The 7207-nt window shown below is 44.9% G+C and overlaps 1 long non-coding RNA gene across 1 annotated transcript; it reads right to left on the bottom strand.

The window, feature by feature from the left end:
• Nucleotides 1-4078: 4078 nt before the first annotated feature.
• On the bottom strand, nt 4079-6605 carry LOC117201756 (uncharacterized). Its single transcript, XR_007478888.1, has 2 exons — nt 5387-6605; nt 4079-4669 (listed from the first exon to the last, which is right to left on the bottom strand). It is a non-coding gene; the product is annotated as an uncharacterized LOC117201756 (long non-coding RNA).
• Between the last annotated feature and the right edge of the window lie 602 nt (nt 6606-7207).

The following is a 7207-nucleotide window of genomic DNA, read 5'->3' as shown; positions in this document are numbered from 1 at the left end:
GTCCTCTGTGAAACCGATAATCATTACCCGTAGATCAGCACTTTCCAACAGAATGTTCTATAGTGATGGAAATGCTGTATATCTAAGCTGTGCAATACAATGGTCACTAGCCACGTGTGCCTATTGAACACTTAAAATAAGGCTAGTGCAACTGACAAACTGAATTTTAAATTGTATTTAATTTTAATTAATTTTAAACCAATTATTCACACACAGCTAGTGGATAGCATATTGGATAGGGCAGATGTTCACCTGAGTCAAGGGTAAAAATATTGAACAGGAAACCTAATTCTGGATGGGGTATGGTCATTCTGTGATTATCAACCACTTCATACTGAGTCACAATCTTATCTATCAGTGAAGTGAGTAGTGTTGAAGGACATTGTCAAATGCCTTGTGAAATCATGATGTCCCTTTTTTTTTTTTTTGCTTTGTTGTGTCTTCATTGCTGCACGTGGGCTTTCTCTAGTTGTGGCACACAGGCTTCTCACTGTGGTGGCTTCTCTTGCTGCGGAGCATGGGCTCTAGGTGCGCAGGCTTCAGTAGTTGCAGCAGGCGGGCTCAGTAGTTGTGGCTCACAGGCTTAGTTGCTCTGTGGCATGTGAGATCTTCCCGGACCAAGGATCGAACCTGTGTCCCTTGCATTGGCAGGCAGATTTCTTAACCACTGTGCCACCAGGAAGTCCCATGATGTCCTATTTATATGTGTGGTTGACCTGCTCTACCAGCTTGGTGATTTTTTTTTTCCAAAAATAGATTTTTTCCCATTTTTGTCGAAGTAATACATGCCCACTGTGACAAAATATAGGAAAGTATGTAGAGGAATTAACAGTGACTAATAATTCTACTATCTGAGATAACTACTGTTAACATTTTAGCATATTCCCTTCATCACATTTCTGTGCTGGTACTTTTCACATCACTGAGAGCATATATTCTCTGGTATTTGCATCCTGATTTTTTCATTGACAGTATTTCATATGTATTTTCTCATATCATTAAACATTCTTCGAAAACAGTCTTAAAGGCTGTATAATAGTTCATTGTATGAATGATTAATAATTTACATAACCATTCCCCTATTGCTGTACTTTTAGATTGTATCTAATTTTTTGCTATTATAAATAAAATGGTGACAACATCTTTTTGTGCAAAATAACTTTGTCCATAATTTGCATTGATTCCATAACACAAACTTCCTGAAGGAGTATTATTAAGTCTAAGGATATGAACATTGTTAAATATAATTCTTTCAAAAGAGAAAGTGAGGTTAGCGTGGACCCCATGCTGACTATTAGTGGTCAATGCTTTCCTTCTCAGAGTTCGAGACCATCCATCTGATTATCCCTTTGAGCTGCTCATCCCATATTAATGTCCAGTTCACCCTTGTATACTTCTTAGATTCCAATTTCTTAGTCTTTATGAAAATCAGGATGACAGTGCCTGCCTCTTCAGCCTTCTAGTAGCAGTTCTGTTTTTTACAGTTCCCCAAAGATAAGTTAGCTTGTCTGCGAGCCCCCTCAGTACCCTTGGGTATAATTCATCCAGGTCAGAAGACCTGAGCTCTTCTGGGGCATCAAGGTGCTGTCCTTCTACCTCCTTCCATACTTGGACCTTCAAATCTTCTTACCGATATTGTTCCTCAACTTTCCACACTTAATAAGGAAAAGTGAAAGAGTATGTGGCAGAGACTGCTAGCTGCTGGACAAAATCGTGCTCTTCCCTCCCTTCTGAGCACACACCTAGACTCCATTCCCAGATTCCCCTGCAGGTGGGTGTGGCCATGTGATTGAGTTCCAGGAGGGAATGTGAACAGAAGTATGTGTGCCACTGCCAGGCCGGGCCCACTAGTCTCCCACACCGAATGGAGAAGACTCCCAGGGCAGCCTTGGAAGTCATGTGATGAAGATGCCAGAGCTCTTGTCAGCCAGTGTGGGAAGGAACACCCTGCTGACCCATTCACCTACCTACGGGTGTATCTGACTGTGGAAACTGTTTTTCTCTTTTCCCCCTGTGGGATCATTTGTAATTTACAACTTCACTTGGTCCTGCTTGAGCTGTCTTTCCTTTATTCTTGGATCACAAGCCCAATCACATCTAACTTTTCTCCAAATACTTACGGAGTCTTCTTCCTGAGTGTTGGCACACGCTGGACCATCTAGCAGGCCCTTCCCAGCTGTCCCAGACTCCTGGGTGACAGTGAGCTTTCTCTCACTTTCACCTGACGAGCAAATTTCCCTGGTTGTGCAGAATTAGATCCAAAATGCTGCTCCTCTTTATTTTCTCTGCTTTCTAAGAAATGGAATTGTCATTTCGGCAGAAGAATTTAGCAGAAGCCGTATCGCAATTTTAATAGAGTGAGAAAAAAACGTGTACAGCCACAATTGCCTGGTACAGAAGGGAGGTTGATGTTGCTGTCTGGAAGGGCCTACTTTACACCTTGATGAGTTTGAATGGCTGAGTTTGGCAGGAGAAATGGCAGAGAAATCAATGACTCTACAGAAGACAGTGAGAATTTGGAGTTCTGGAGGCAGTCTAAAAGGGAAGGGATAAGTGGGAGAGATGGGAAGGTGAGGAGAGGAAAAAACCACTAAGCTGGACCGCTCCATGAGTGAGATCAGCTGATAAAAGTCCTCCTAGGATGGGATAGCTAAAGAACTTCCGAGGACAGAGGTATCTAATATTTAATCTAACGTCACGTAGATCCCTTCCATTCCCCAAAGGAGCAGGCACAGCCCTGGACAGGGACAGCACACAGATGGCAAGACCGTCCACAAATGGATAGAACTCCGCACTTGCAGGGGCTCAGGGCCAGAGGTGTCTGTGCACAGAAGCCTCCTCCCACCTTCCACCCTGGCCTCCCAGAATTGGCCAAAATATGGGTGGCAGGACTTTAGGCTTCCGCAGGATATGGAATGCTCGTTTGAACCAGTCTTATCTAGGGAGGCTTCAGCTGACATCTGAGTCACATAAAATAAAATAATAGTAATAATATCTCAAGACTAAATTAAGAATTAAGTAGTAGGTCAGGTATTTGGCATCTTAGAACACTGAAGCCCAGAGAGGTTATGTAACGTACCTAAGGGACCTGGTGTGACAGTAGAGCTCTGCTCTGTTCTCAGGGTCTCTCGCTCCTGGTCCCTTGTTCTCACTCCACGCCCAGGAGGACAGAACGATGCTGCAGGGCTGCAGGCAGGGTGTCTCCTTGGGCACTGTGTGCTCCTCGTCCCTCCTGAGCTCAGCTCTTCCCCGAGCGGCTCCCACAGGGACCTTGGGGTCAATCAATGACTCGTTCTGCCCATGAGCTAAGCTCAGGATTATGCCCGGCAGGAGTGAGGAAGAGGTTCCTTCCACTCGGGAGACAAATTTTCCCTAGTAAGGGGAAGCATGTGAGAAACAAATTCATTAATAAACTCATCAGTGGTCATAACGATATTTTATCTGAATGTCAGAAGGTTTTCTTTGTTCCCATCAAAGGATTTGGGCCCCCAAACAAGAAGAGTGAACCAAAGGTAGGGAGACATTGGGGCCATCTAAGCAGCCGTGGAGGAAGAGAGTTTGTTTATCACCCCACTCTTCTCTTCTCTAGATAAGGACATGTGTTGACAGGTGAGGAGGGGCAGAAGTTTCTTGAGTGCAAAGTGCCAAGGCACAAACCCTGAGATAAGAAGTCATAAATAGACCACAGACCTGACCCGGAGCCAGGCTCAGTGTACGTGGGCTGGTAGGACTTGCAGGCCAGGGCCCAGGCTGGGGGGCTGAAGCTGGGCAACTGCTGTGGAAATTTCCATGGGCTGTCCACCAGCTCTCGGGAAGCTGTGGAACTCCTCATGGCATGAGGAGGACACAGGTTATGAAAGAGGCACAAGATGTGGTCCCAGGTCACAAGGAGTTAGGCCCCTAGAGAGGAGACCCAGAGATGCTTGCCAAGAAAGCAAGTGAACAAGCAGGCTGGAAAATCTTAAGTTGTAAAGCAGGTCAAGACATGGAACCGGACAAGAAAAAGTCAACATCGCCTTTCAATTATTCGAACCCCATTTCACCTTCGAAGAAAAATGTTGAAAATACAAACTTCACATAAAGGTAAAGGCTGCTTTTATTACTTTAAGTACTATTACAGGGTCCCAAACAATATATGATTTTTTTTTAAGGAAAAAAATGTACACAGTTTATTACCAGTTGCTAGAGTCTGAGATATCCTTAAGAATTCACGTTAAAATTGCAAATCATTTTTAATACAGAAGTCAGTTAAAACTTTTCAAAAGATGTCAGTTCCATGTCTTGGTAATTGTTAGCAAAAGCTTTAAAGTGTTCACTTTTGTGTGTGTGTGTGTGTGTGTGTGTGTGTGTGTGTGTGTGTGTGTTCCCTCTCGCTGGAAAGATTCAGGCTGGGTGCTGGGGTAAGGGGTGTGTATGTGAACACACGTGAACCCACAATGTTCACTGTAATGCTGCCTTCCCAATGCACTGGCTCAGATGCTTTGGGGTGCAAGTAAGAGAAACCATGAAGAGAATTTATTGGTTCACATGGCTGAAAAGTTAAGTTAGGGAAGCCTTCTAATATGGTTTAATTGGGGCTCCAGCTCCATGTCTCTGATTCTCTCTGCCCTGTCCACATTTGTGCACCAGATTCCTTTTTAGGCTGGCTTTCTTCGTGGTTACAAGATGCCTGTGAACAGCAGCTCAGTTAGTACTGACCAACTTAGTTGAAATTTCTTGACAACTAATCTGGGGAGAAAAGGACTACTGCTTCCCTTAACCACTGAGGGTAAGTCCTAGCTTCATTCTGATTGGACCACCCCCAGGACCAATCACTGTGGGCGTGCTATGCGCTGACTGGCTCAGGCTAAAAAAACCTATCACTTTGGCAGGTGCGTTGGGATTGGCCTACACCATAGGGGACCACCCCTGGAATCGGGGGAGGTCAATGCCACTCATATTATGGTGACTACACAATGGAGAGGAGGACAAGAGGTGTTGGGAAGACACTCCCAATGTCTACCACACCTTGGTAGCAGTTTAAATTTTGTTTTTTTTAATTTAAGGGCTACTTTCTAGGTACAAGACACTGTGGGAGGTATTAAGATATGCAGTTTGTAATTTATAAGGTATAAAAAGGAAAGTTGAATGAGGCATGCAAATGCTAAAACAAAGTACACTAAAAGTAAAGAAGAGAGACAGACTGTTTCTGGTTGAGGTGATCAGAGGGGTTGTAGCAAGTAACACTGGAATTAGGTCTTAAAGAATGAGTAGCATTTTAATGATTACAGGTAGGAAGGGAGGACACTGGAGGCAAGGGCAATAGTTGGAGCACAAGTTCTAGAAGTTACTGCTTAGGCAGGACCTGTTACCCGAGTACAAAGGAATCTGGGGGTTCAGATGATACCTGAGTAAGTAGGATGAACTGCCCCACAAAGTTAGGGTACAAGGTGAGCCTGTCTTTTATTTTCTCCCGTAAAGAAAACCGGCTTAATTCCCCTTTTGCCTGGTTAGCAGGAAGTTCAGTATCTCCTCCGTGGGGCTCCTTCACTCCTTAATTGTCCCAGACCCAAAGGCTTACACAGTTCAAAGTAGGGGATGGGGTGGGTCTGACTTTCACATGCAAGCAGGGACCATGGTCTCTGGTCTGTCTAGTTGCCATATGAGCCCCCAGGTCTCTGTGGCTCCTCAGGAAAGACGGTTCCACTCCTGTCACTTTGAGCCTGGCGAACAGTGTTCCTCACCGGTGGTCCAGGACCATGATCTAGGAGCTCTGCTTCTCAGTTAAATCCACAGCTCCCCCATCCACCCAGGCACCAGCTGCCCAGAGACTCTCGGTAAGAGATAGCTTGGGGTCTCCTCATGGATGCAGAATGCCTGTCCTCTATCCTTCCCTGGGATCCACGGCACCAGGAGGCGGGAGTTTCTCCTTCTCAGCTACACCTGCCCTGTAACAATACAGCTATCGTCCCTCCCTTCTATGACTCCCTCCCTGCATGCCTTTCCCCACCCCACACACACACACACACTCCTGGGGTTCTTGGGGTGGGGACAACTATGTGACATGCTTTACCATGACCAGGGGGACTAGCTGACACCGCTCTCACTGGCTCGGAGAAAGAAAATAGAACCCAGAGTTTAATTACCTGTAGGACAAGCTGCCCTATCCAGACTTGTAGGTTCACGCCTCCTAGTCTCTTCCAGAGATTGCTTATTTCACTGGAGGGAACCAGGCACTCCTGCACTCGTACTGAAATTTCGCATTGACTTTCGACCTCCTTGATCATTGGTAACATGGAGCCGTGTGTGTGCCCTTGGTCTGTCCTCACCTTTAGGTTCAAGTGTTTTTCCTTGCAGCCCTCCTACTTGCCTTGATTGAGGTTCCTGGCAGCAGGAGCTCTTTCTGTTTGGGGCACATCTCTCCTCTCTTTTCTAAACTCCCCTTCACAGCCTCGCTCTCTTAACCCCTGACCCTGGATAGCTCAGAAGGACGCGGTGCAAGAGATTGACATACAATTAAGCTCTGCTCCTGGCTCTCAGCTTCCAGTATATTTGTTGCTGCTCTAGTCTACAAACTTGGGGCCCAGATCTGGAAACTGCTCCTAAATTTAAGCGAATTTTAAAAAAGTTTTAAAAAGTATCCAGTGACTGTCTGAGGGAGAACAAAGTAAAAAACATATTCAGCAGCTAGAATGGCTGCCCACACATGCTTGAGAATTTAAGGACAAGAGAATGAATTACATACTCTTTCAATTCAGAGGGTACTCTTTCCCAATCCATGTCATATAATCAGTTATTTCTCCTTAACAACATTCACTTAGAATCAGAACAGTTGCCTGGAGCGAGGTAGGGGGTGATTGGAAAGAAGGGCATGAAAGACTTTTTGGAGGGAAGAAATTTGTTCTATATTTTAATTGGGGTGTTAATTACATGATATATTCATTTGTAAAAACTTATGAACTATAGACTTAAGATCTGTGCGTTTTACTGCATATAAGTTATATTTCAATTTTATTTTATTTTATGTTTTTGGCCGCACCTCGTGGCTTGCAGGAATCTTCTTCCCCCACCAGGGATTGAACCCGGGCCTCCGGCAGTGAGAGCGCCATGGAGTCCTAACCACTGGACCGCCAGGGAATTCCCTATATTTCAATTTTAAAGTGGAAAAATTAAACCAATGATTAGGCATACTTGGCTAGTGTCCATATGCTACAGTGTGTTGAAAAGA

Source organism: Orcinus orca, chromosome 1 (genome assembly GCF_937001465.1).
Source record: "Orcinus orca chromosome 1, mOrcOrc1.1, whole genome shotgun sequence".
NCBI lineage: Eukaryota > Metazoa > Chordata > Mammalia > Artiodactyla > Delphinidae > Orcinus > Orcinus orca.
This window is presented reverse-complemented; position numbering and strand designations above follow the sequence as displayed.